This window comes from Chiloscyllium punctatum, chromosome 24 (genome assembly GCF_047496795.1).
Source record: "Chiloscyllium punctatum isolate Juve2018m chromosome 24, sChiPun1.3, whole genome shotgun sequence".
In the NCBI taxonomy this organism is placed as follows: domain Eukaryota; kingdom Metazoa; phylum Chordata; class Chondrichthyes; order Orectolobiformes; family Hemiscylliidae; genus Chiloscyllium; species Chiloscyllium punctatum.
The window spans coordinates 65,530,903-65,543,569 of NC_092762.1; positions in this window are offsets into that span (position 1 = coordinate 65,530,903).

Genomic DNA, 12,667 nt, shown 5'->3' on the forward strand with positions numbered 1-12,667 from the left:
TCATATACACATTCAGATGCCTTTTAAATGTTGCAATTGTACTAGCCTCCACCATTTCCTCTGGCAGCTCATTCCATACAAGCACCACCCTCTTTCCCCTTTCACCCTAAACCCCTCACCCACCCCCACCCCAGGGAAAAGACTTCATCTATTTATCCTATCCATGCCCTTCATGATTTTATAAATCTCTATGAGGTCACCCTCAGCCTTCAACATCCAGGGAAAACAGCCCCAGCCTATTCAACCTCTCCCTATAGCTCAAATCTTCCAACCCTGGCAACATCATTGCTAATCTTATCTGAACCCCTTCGAGTTTCATAACATCTTTCCAATAGAAAGGAGACCAGAATTACATGCAATATTCCAAAAGTGGTCTAAACAACATCCTGTACAGCCGCAACATGACCTCCCAAAGAGACTCTCCACTACCGCCCTCTGTATTCTACCTTTGAGCAAGTTCTGTATCCAAATGGCTAGTTCTCACTGTATTCCACGAGATCTGACCTTGCTAATCAGTCACCCAAGGGGAACCTTGTCGAATGCCTTACTGAAGTACATATTGATCATGTCCACCGCTCTGCCCTCATCAATTCTCTTTGTTACTTCTTCAAAAAACTCAATCAAGTTTGTGAGACATGATTTCCCACGCACAAAGCCATGTTGACTATCCCTAATCAGTCCTTGCCTTTCCAAATACATGTAAATCCTGTCCCTTATGATTCCCTCCAATGACTTGCCCACCACCAACATCAGGCTCACCAGTCTATAGTTCCCTGGCTTGTCCTTACCACTTCTCTTAAATAATGGTACCATGTTAGCCAACCTCCAGTCTTCCAGCATCGATGATACAACCAGTGGGCAGCTTGCCAGGCCAGACAATGAGGCAGCTGCAGTCATGAGGACCTAGGTCAGCCTAGGTAAGGTCGACATAATTACTTCCCTAAAGTTTTGATTCTTACAACAAGTCTATTGCTTCATTGTTCATGACTGATACAGATTAGCCCAGTTGTTTCACAAACACAAGTCAAAGCCTCAATTTTTAGTTGTAGTAAAATTTTCACGGCAGAATTGAAACACTTTCTATTATCAATGTAGCAACATAACTATTACATTCTCAAAAATTGCTAAAACATTACCCATTGAGATGATGTTGCCGGTAATGTTGGATCTGTGTTATTGTTGATACTATATTGTCTTCTCAGCATGCCACTGGATGGACCTTATCATCTGCGGGGATCACATATTCATTGGAGAATCTCATTCAGCTATCAGGAATTGTTCTTTATATCATTTCAAGTGCTCCCTAGAACTGGTACAAGTGAACAAAAAAAGCAAAAGTGAGATGGTGAGATACAGATTGGAGGAGAGACAGGATCCTATACAGAGCAGTTGGTGGGGGGAGAGAGAGAAAGAGAGAGAGAGAGAGAAAAAGAGCAAAAGACTAAGGTCTTAGGCTTGAGAGTTCAGAATCGAGAATAGAATGGAGCAGATCAAAAACCTATATCAACATTATTCTTGAAATTACCATATATAGGAGGTCATCATGCTCATACCAGTGACATTTTAATAGAGTTATCTAAACTAATTCCATCTTCTTGCTCTTTCATTTTATTCTTTTTATTTTTCCTTTCAGTCATGTAATAGTTCAGCCTTGATTACTACTTATGTAAAGTATTCCATTGGCTTGTTGTTCTAGCTTTGTGAAAACACTTCTAACAGAGAACAATCAAATAAGCAAACACATTGAAATATATTTAATACACCAGTTGTCATAGAAAGTAAATAAACTGCTTTAGAATTCTTACTGTGATACATTCAAAGTACAAATATGTTTGTATTGAAAGATTATAAATGAAATTGTATGCACTGAAGAAAGTAAGAAAAAATTGCATTCACATCGCATCTTTCAATACCACAGGGTATCTGTTTAGTATCCTTGCTTTCATTGCTCAGACCTTTGAGTATAGGAGTTGGAAAGGCCTATTTAGGTTGTACAGGACATTGGTGAGGCCTCTTTTGGAGTAATGTGTCCAGTTCTGCCCTGTTATAGGAAGGATATTATTAAGCTGTAGAGGGTTCAGAAAATATTTACCTGGATGTTGCCAGGAATAGAAGGTTTGAGTTATAGGGAGAGGCTGGATAGGCTGGGACTTTTTTCACTGGAGTGTAGGAGGTTGAGGGGTGACATTATAGAAGTTTATAAAATCATAAGATAAGGTGAATATCAGGTGTCTTTTCCCTTGGGTCGGAGATTTCAAGAGAAGGGGGCATGATTTTAGGGTGAGAGGATAAAAGTTTAGAAAGGACATGGGGGCAAACTTGTTTCCACGGAGAGTGGTCCTTGTGTAGAATGAACATCCAGAAGAAATGGTGGATGTGGGTACAGTTACAACGTTTAAAAGGTATTTGGATAAATACATGAGTAAGCAAGGTTTAGACAGATATGGGCTATGTGCAGGCAGGTAGGACTAGTTTAATTTGGGATTATGGTTGGCATGGACCGATTGGGCCAAAGGGTCTGTTTCCGTGCTATATGACTCTATGACTCTATCTCAAAGTGCTTTACTGCCGGTGAAATGCATGAACTGTTGTAATGTAAGAAACAGGCATGTCAATTTGTGCAAAGTGAGATCCCACAAGCAGCAATGTATAAATGACTAGATAACCTGATATAAATGTGATGTTGATTGAGGAATAAATTTTGGCCAGAACATCCTGCTTTCTCCCACCTTCAGTGAGAACCTTCATTCTCTTATTAAAATAGTGCTCAGGCACTTTTCTTACTTTCACCTGAAAGGATAGTAGGGCCTCAGTTTAATGTTACATCCAAAAGGCAGCAGATACAGTGGAACAGCAGATACTGCACTGGAACACTAATCTCGATGAAAACCAGAAGGAGCCGAAGAAACTCAGCAGGTCTGGCAGCATCTGTGGAGAAAGCAAAACAGTTAATGTTTTGAGACCAATCTGACGCTTCTTTGGAACAACTCTGTTGAGTGTTTCTCTCTCCACAGATGTTGCCAGACCTTTTCCGTTTTTCTAGTATTTTCTGCTTCAATTTGCTTTTTTTATTAATCTAGATTATGTGTTTAAATCTGTGGAATGGGATCACAACATTTTATGCCTTATAAGCTAATTGTAGTATCACACATGAAGTATATTTAACACTTTTGATTGATGTAAGCTTTGACTTGTTGTTCTGGCTTCTATAAGAGAAAGATAAGAAACAAGAGCAGGTGTTGACAATTCAGCCGTTCCCCCACTTAATACAATCATGGCTGATCTCATTTTATAGGCAAGAAATTCACCACTGAGCTATAGCCTACACTAATCCCATAAAATTGTAGAGTATGATATGGACGTTGGCTGATAAATATCACTAATGTATCCACAATGCATTTCATTTTTAGTTGTCGTATGTAATGTCAATCCCTACTGGCTCATGTTTGCTTAGTTTGCTGTAACCATCCTATTTCCTTCTCTAGGTCTGAGGGCTACTTGGTTCATAGTGGAACGATAAAACCACCTGTGAGTGTTAACAAGAAGAGGCTGTTGTGATTCTGTTCGCCGAGCTGGGAATTTGTCTTGCAAACGTTTCGTCCCCTGTCTAGGTGACATCCTCAGTGCTTGGGAGCCTCCTGTGAAGCGCTTCTGTGCTGTTTCCTCCGGCATTTATAGTGGCCTGTCTCTACCGCTTCCGGTTGTCAGTTCGAGCTGTCCGCTGTAGTGGCCGGTATATTGGGCCGGTATATACCCAATATACCGGCCACTACAGCGGACAGCTCAAACTGACAACCGGAAGCGGCAGAGACAGGCCACTATAAATGCCGGAGGAAACAGCACAGAAGCGCTTCACAGGAGGCTCCCAAGCACTGAGGATGTCACCTAGACAGGGGACGAAACGTTTGCTAGACAAATTCCCAGCTCGGCGAACAGAACCACAACAACGAGCACCCGAGCTACAAATCTTCTCCCAAACTTTGAAGAAGAGGCTCTTGTATTGAGCAAGATTTGGTTAATTCCATGATAGCAATCAGGTACAAGTTACATTGTAAGTTATATATTGTTACTAAGATTATAAGGAGATCTGGGAGGCAGAACAGTTCTCTTCAAGATCCTAAGCTGTTCTGTCTTTTCCTTGTGATATTATGAATTTGACTGGACCTTAATGCAGCATCCAACATTACCCCTTTCAGAAACTTTACGTTATACAAAACAAATCTTAAGATCTTCTTGCAGCAATCCTGCACTATGGTTAGCTTATACCTTACTGTTCCTCATCGTCTAAAGGTATCCTCAACAGAAAAATAAATAACTGTAGGTTTCAAGTTATAGTTTTAGGACAAGGGGTATTAGATTTAAAACAAAAATGAGGAGAAATTACTTCCTTCAAAGGGTCGTGGAATTCCTTATCCCAGAGTGTGGTGGATGTCAAGACACTGAATGACTTTAAGGAGGAGATAGACAGATCTTTAATTAAGAATGGGTTGAAGGGTTATGTAGAGCAGGCAGGAAAGTGGAGTTAAGGCTGAGATTGTCATATTAAGTGGTGGAGCAATCTCAAAGAGTTTAATCGCCTACTTCTGCTCTTGGTTCGTATGATCGTCTAATGGGGAAGGCAAGACTACAAGCCAAAGCCTTCAACAAACAAAGGTCTGAAATTGCTAACATGTGATTCTGTCACAAGGTTGTAAACTATGATATAATGTTTTAAGTTAATTGCAAAAGCAAACAATGATTTCAGATCTCACCTTGGAACAATAATCTTACATGCAAGAAAAATGTTTGCATCTGTCTTGTTGCTAATTGTGACAGTGAACTGTTTAAAAAATTCCTATTTTTCATCCCTATTTTGGAATCAATTAACTGGTCTCAGTTCAGGCAATGTCACAGTCACATTGTCGTCTACAAATCAGATGAGGAAAAAAAAATTATGACTGATTGACAATGCTGATCATCATCACATACCCCCTTATGAAAATAGTTTGGACATCAGTTAAGAACAGGATTTGGCTTGTCTGTGATGCTCCTGTAAGCCTGGAGCCAGTGCAGACATGAGGGGCTGAATGGCGTCCTTTTGCACTGTAATCACTATGTGATTAAAGCACAAACCACCAGCTAGTGCCTTCAGAATGCTTTGGAAAATGTTTCAGATAGTAGTTCGTGGCAGTATCGCTGCACCAAGGTTTGTAATGCAAAAGCAACAGACACTTTCATTACTGACTGCAATTCGACAACTGAAATTTGCAACTTTTTTGTACCGTAAATCTGATTTCCAGCATTTGTAGGATATTAAAGGGAACATTGATGACCACGTGAATCCGCTGTGAATAATTAGTCATTTTTCACACACTGTATTGTTTCCACTTTATAGCATTTATGGTGCACCATAGCTCTTTAGGAGCCATTACCTGATAAGATTTCACACTTTCCAACTAAGGGGTACAGAGCAAGGTCCTTTTCCAAGCCTTTCCTATGATTGTAACTAGAGGGAAGGAATCCTGTTGCAAAATTTGATTCTGACAAAGATCCATTTTGAGTCAAGAGTCATAGAGATATACAGCACGAAAACAGACCCTTCAGTCCAATCAGATATCCCAACCTAATCTAGTCTCACTGGCTAGCACCTGGTTCATATCCCTCCAAACCCTTCCTATTCATATACCCATCCAGATGCCTTTTAAATGTTGCAATTGTACCAGCCTCCGCCACTTCCACTGGCAGCTCATTCCATACACGTACCACCCTCTGAATGAAAAAGTCGCTCCTTAGGTTTCTTTTATATCTTTCCCCTCTCATGCTAAACCTACGCCCTCTAGTTCTGGACTCCTCCACCCCGGGGAAAAGACTTTGTCTATTTATCCTATCCATGCCCCTATGAAGTTGTATCATGGGACTATACCATCTCATATTAGTCCAACTGGAATATTGGGACTTATGTCTAATCCCCACCAAACAGCATGAGAAAAATGTAACATTGATCGTGGTCTAACAGAATTTATGAAAGTGAATCACTTTGAGTGTTTTTGGAATTTTAAAAAATATTGGTCTGGCATCTCTATAATAGAAGGTCCAAAACAGCATCTGCAGCCCTCACTTTCTCCTTCTCTATAATAAAGTTGGGTTAGGAAAGGTGATGCACCACATCTTTGAACATTGAAAATTGCTGATCATTGAGATGATACAATGTGGCTCATTTATACTGTTATCAATAAGGTCAGGAAAATATCAGCATTTCATGTTTGAAGTTTGTTAAAGCCCTTAGTGGTGAACAGGATGTCTGGTGTTTACAGTGTTCATAGATATCCCTTCACTTTGTATTAGAGCTGGGAAGCATGACAATAGACAATAGACAATAGGTGCAGGAGTAGGCCATTCTGCCCTTCGAGCCTGCACTGCCATTCAATATGATCATGGCTGATCATTCCTAATCAGTATCCTCTTCCTGCCTTATCTCCATAACCCTTGATTCCACTATCTTTGAGAGCTCTATCCAACTCTTTCTTAAATGAATCCAGAGACTGGGCCTCCACTGCCCTCTGGGGCAGAGCATTCCACACAGCCACCACTCTCTGGGTGAAGAAGTTTCTCCTCATCTCTGTCCTAAATGGTCTACCCCGTATCTTTAAGCTGTGTCCCCTCTGGTTCGGCACTCACCCATCAGCGGAAACATGTTTCCTGCTGCCAGAGTGTCCAACCCTTTCATAATCTTATATGTCTCAATCAGATCCCCCCTCAGTCTTCGAGGAGAAAGTGAGGACTGCAGATGCTGGAGATCAGAGCTGAAAATGTGTTGCTGGAAAAGCGCAGCAGGTCAGGCAGCATCCAAGGAACAAGAGAATCGACGTTTCGGGCATCAGCCCTTCTTCAGGACCCTGAAGAAGGGTTGATGCCCGAAACGTCGATTCTCCTGTTCCTTGGATGCTGCCTGACCTGCTGCACTTTTCCAGCAACACATTTTCAACCCCTCTCAGTCTTCTAAACTCAAGGGTATACAAGCCCAGTCGCTTCAGTCTTTCAGTGTAGGGTAATCCCACCATTCCAGGAATTGACCTTGTGAACCTACGCTGTACTCCCTTAATAGCCAGAATGTCTTTCCTCAAATTTGAAGACCAGAACTGCACACAGTACTCCAGGTGTGGTCTCACGAGGGCCCTGTACAGCTGCAGAAGCACCTGTTTGCTTCTATACTCAATTCCACTTGTTATGAAGGCCAGCATGCTATTAGCCTTCTTCACTACCTGCTGTACCTGCATGCTTACCTTCATTGACTGGTATACAAGTACACCCAGATCTCTCTGTACTGCCCCTTTACCTAACTTGATTCCATTGAGGTAGTAATCTGCCTTCCTGTTCTTGCCACCAAAGTGGATAACCATACATTTATCCACATTAAACTGCATCTGCCATGCATCTGCCCACTCACCTAACTTGTCCAGGTCACCCTGTAATCTCCTAACATCCTCATCACATTTCACCCAGCTTTGTATCATCAGCAAATTTGCTAATGTTATTGCTGATACCATCTTCTATATCATTTACATATATTGTAAAAAGCTGCGGTCCCAGTACGGATCCCTGCGGTACCCCACTGGTCACTGCCTGCCATTCCGAAATGGAGCCGTTTATCACTACCCTTTGTTTCCTATCAGCCAACCAATTTTCAATCCAATCTAGTACTTTGCCCCCAATAACATGCGCCCTAATTTTGCTCACTAACCTCCTATGTGGGACTTTATGGTGGCTCAGTGGTTAGCACTGCTGCCTCACAGTGCCAGGGACCCAGTTTGATTCCAACCTCAGGTGACTGTGTAGGGGTTGCATGTTCTCCCCATGTCTGCATGGGTTTCTACCTGGTGCTCAGGTTTCCTCCCACAATCCAAAGGTGTGCAGGTCAGGTGAATTGGCCATGCTAAATTGCCCATTGTGTCCAAGGATGTGTCGGCTAAGTGCATTTGCAACACCATGAGAAATGCAGGATTGCAGGGAGAGGGTAGGGCATGGGTCTGGGTGGGATGTTCTTTGGAGGGTTGGTGTGGACTTGTTGAGCCGAATGGCGTGTTTCCACACTGTGGGGATTCTGAAAGAATTCTGCTTTTTACAACACAACCGCAACAAATTATCTTTTGGAGTGAAACAAGTCTTTTGTGATTAAAATAAAATTGCTTTTCAGACATCTCAAGGAGTCTTTCTTGTTCACATTAATACTTCATGCTTAATTTGGAATGGACGGTGATTTTATTTTCAGTTTTAAGGGATTCTGACATATTTTATAGAGAATTATGGATTCTTAATTATGATCACAGATAGTTATTCTATTGAGAAGTTTGAATTCTGAATTCCAAAATTAATTGGTTCCCTTAAATCATTCTCTCTCAAAAATATGGTTATGCTTCAATGTTATGTAGATGAGAATAAACTTTTTGCTGCAGCAATTATCATTGTAAATGTTGACTGTCTGTATACACATCGTTGATGCACAGTCATATCCAGAGTGCAGAATTAATAATTTATAACTATTTGTCGGAAAATTCCATCCTTGTTGGATATTGTATATCAGATACTTTTTCTTCTCAGCAGAGTCTTGATGTAAACACATCATTGACAAGCCTTGAAATAAAACAACAAACTACGGATGCTGGAAATCTGAAACAAAAACAGAAATCAGAATAACTCAGCAGTCTGGCAGCATCTGTGGAGAGAAAGCAGAGTTACTGTTTCGGGTCCAGTGACAGGAAACGGTATTGACAAACCTTATCCTATTGCTTCAACACCTTGACTATTAATATTCAGCAGAAGCTCAGCGACTCTGTTTATAGTGAGTCAAAAAGAATTATTTTTAAAAATGGGGCTGAGCAGTTAAAATGGAGAAGATAAACTAACCATTTTGATCCAGTCTATTGCAATTTTAAATTGCCTAATTTTTCTGGGGTATGAGCCAATTACTAAGTCAGGTGGCAGCCTAAAATGTTTCTGTAAATCAAAGTCTTGTTGGGTCAATGTCAATTGGAAGTCAGAGAAAGTGGATGTCTGAGAGTAATAATCTGTCAGATGAGGCCTTGTATGACTAGTTGCAAACTTTCCTTTGGGATCAGTTAGAATAGGATCCCTACAGTGTGGAAACAGGCCCTTCGGCCCAATAAGTCCACACCGACACTCTGAAGAGTAACCCACTCAGACCCCTTATATTTACATCTGACTAATGCATGTAGCCTATACATCCCTGAACACTTTGGGCAATTTACCATGGCCAATTCACCTAACCTGCACATCTTTGGACTGTAGGAGGAAACCACGCAGACACTGGGAGAATGTGTAAACTCCACACAGACAGTCACCCAAGGTTGGAATAGAACCTGGGTCCCTGGTGCTGTGAGGTAGCAGTGCTAACCTTATGAATTTATTCCTTTATGTCTTTCTCATGCCTCTGTAGTACATATACAAGAAGCTTTTGGTATTGCTCTTGTGATAAACAAAACCAAAATACTAATACGTTTCTCATGCATTAATTTGCTGACATAAGTGAAAGTATGTGGGCCAGTGTAGTTTACTCCACTTCATCCTCTCATTTCATAACACAAACAGACACTCTGAAATTGTATCCTCTGCCTGCTTGTGGAATGGATCAGTGTCATCTGTCACTCGTGTCACCTTACTGATCATGTCTGGAAACCTGAGGCACCTAACCCAATCGCCTTGCAGATTTTATATGAAACTGTAGCTGAATCCAGTCCTTTAGTAAGTTCTATCCTGTTCACTTAAAATATTTGCATTCATATCGATACTCAAAACTAACATCCTATTGAAGTGCTGCATAATTGCACAGATGTTTGCTTCTCTGAAATGTAAATTAAAGGAGTGAACTAATGAGCAGAACAAGCTTCACAGTCTTTTTCTACCATCGTCCAGTTATATCTGTATATTTGCAAACCTGATCAAAAGAATTTTTTTGAATAGATAGTTTATTTGCATGGTTCCAATTTCTTGTTAATGTAATTAATAAGCACCTCTGCAAGCAACTCTTTATTCCTACTTGAAAGGCTTATACTTGAAATATTTCACTAATATAAAGACACCAACATTAATATCTTATGCAAATTCCAAATATTCACCTTTGTTGTGCAAAAAATATATCAGGCACTTGGATCAACTGGATAAATCTAAATAGATTTAGATGATGACTGAAAACCTCACTCATAGCCACAGTGAAGGTGTTGGAGCCGGTCAGTTAGTTTGGGACTTGCTAGGACTTGGAATTAGTGTTAATTTTTAGCAAAGTCTTTTTGTTGCGGCAGTTTGTAATGTGCCAGCATTGTGTTTGGAATAGGTGGGCAGTGGAATAATAATGTGCTCTACTGACTAACCACAAAGTAATGTCACAGCTGGCTGTGTACTCTATATAAGCATTGATAATGACCAACTCCAACCCCCCCCCCACCCAACCATGTGATCAGAATGGATGAGTGATGGTGATAAACATGCCCAAGGCAGAAAATAAGAAAAATTAACCAAAAATTGAAAAGATGGCAGGTTATTAAACCCCAACCACACGAATGTCTTGCAGTTTATCAATTTGTTTCATATGTTTCTTGGCTGATTGAATTTGTTCAATCTTTTACATGGTTACTCTCAGAAACCTTCAATTTGTGTCTCGTTTGTGCATCATGCAAATCCTGTCAGCTGCTGACAATGCATAATATTGTTGGTAGTCAGAGGACCACCAGGACCTTTAATTTCTAACATCAACCATTGAAAACAAAGACTGACAGAATCTATTAGTAGATATTTAATTGTGACGAGCAATCTGCTGATCAGTTAGTGCTAACTATAGTTAGGCATTAATTCTCAATGCTCTCTTGGCGATCTGTTAAATGCAAGTGACACAAAATGGATTGCACATGCTTATGACATAATCCACAGAATCTCTAAAAAGAAACAGTAGATTGGATGAAGGGCCAATGTAATATAGTTCAACAATAATGGGTCCGATTTTAATTTTGTGCAAGTGAATGGTTCTGAATCAGTTAAAATCTCGCTCTATTTGCACTTCCAATAGATGCATCCATCACTCTGATCAAAACTCTCAACTGGAAAAAGTGAACATAATTTCTCCAGAAGTAAAATCCACACTAAAATAACAACATTAACTGAATCATTTCTCCAAAGTTTAATAAACAAACTTGCAAGATTCATGCTCTGAGGTGGGAAAGATTGGAATTGCAGACCCATGTATATCTAAATGGAAATCCTCCCTCTCATTCTTCAATTTGGTTTGTCATGCAAATTTGACTTTGAAACTGCTGAAGAGTTTGGCAAGCAATGGGCAGCACTGCTGTCGTGAGCTTACATCACTGCAATGATGTGTGTGAAAGGCATATATCCAGTAGTTACTTCTGTTACTTCATTTATGGTAAGGATTAAATTAACAATAATTCAAATTGAAATCCAATTCAATTTCTGAAATACTTTTCCAAAACAAGGAAAACTATATCAAAATTCATAGGAGAAAGTGAGGACTGCAGATGCTGGAGATCAGAGCTGAAAATGTGTTGCTGGAAAAGCGCAGCAGGTCAGGCAGCATCCAAGGAGCAGGAGAATCGACGTTTTGGGCATGAGCCCTTCTTCAGGAATGAGGAAAGTGTGTCCAGCAGGCTCAGATAAAAGGTAGGGAGGAGGGACTCCTCCCTACCTTTTATCTTAGCCTGCTGGACACACTTTCCTCATTCCTGAAGAAGGGCTCATGCCCGAAACGTCGATTCTCCTGCTCCTTGGATGCTGCCTGACCTGCTGCGCTTTTCCAGCAACACATTTTCATATCAAAATTCATATAAATGTACAAGCAAGAAACAAGTCTAGGCCATTTGGCTCCTTGATCTTGCATTGTTCATTTTTATGTGGGGCCTTTGGGAGCCAGGTTCAGCATTAAGAAAGCAGAGAGCCATTGCAATGACAACACCTTCCTGAAGCAAACTAGAAAAGCACCAATGTAAAAGAATGAGTTCCACATTCTCTAAGGTTTGAGACATACCTGTCAATCTTCACCTGTCTATACAAGATGTCTTAACGTGGGTGGCACAAGGGCTCAGTGGTAGCACTGCTGCCTCACAACATCAGCGACCAGGGTTTGATTCCACCCTCTGCACTCCTTCTGTGTGGAGTTTGCACATTCTCCCTGTGTCTATGCGGGTTTCCTCTGGGTGCTTCAATATCCTCCCACAGTCCAAAGATGTACTGGTGTGGTGGTATGGCCATGCTAAATTGCCCATAGTGTCCAGGGATGTGCAGGCTAGAAGGATTAACTTTGGGGAATGCAGGGTTACAGGGATATGGTAGAGGGTGGATCTGAGTGGAATGTTAGTTTGGAGGGTTACTGAGGACTCAGTGGGCTGAATGACCTGCTTCCACACTATATGAAATCTATAAGTGTTCTGAATAATCTACCAGTATTTCAGGCTGCACATTATGCTGCACAGTTTGTAAATGTAAACAAGCAGTGTCTTCTTAGGGAGTTGGTATGCTCAGAATCTGAAAATGTACTGCAATGTTTTTGCTGATGCACACCCAAAATCATTTCCAACAAAATCAATGGGGTGACAATAACTTGAAATAATGCACAGTATTTTTTTGGTTTCAAACTTCTCTAGACAGTGGGGGTCGGCATCAATCC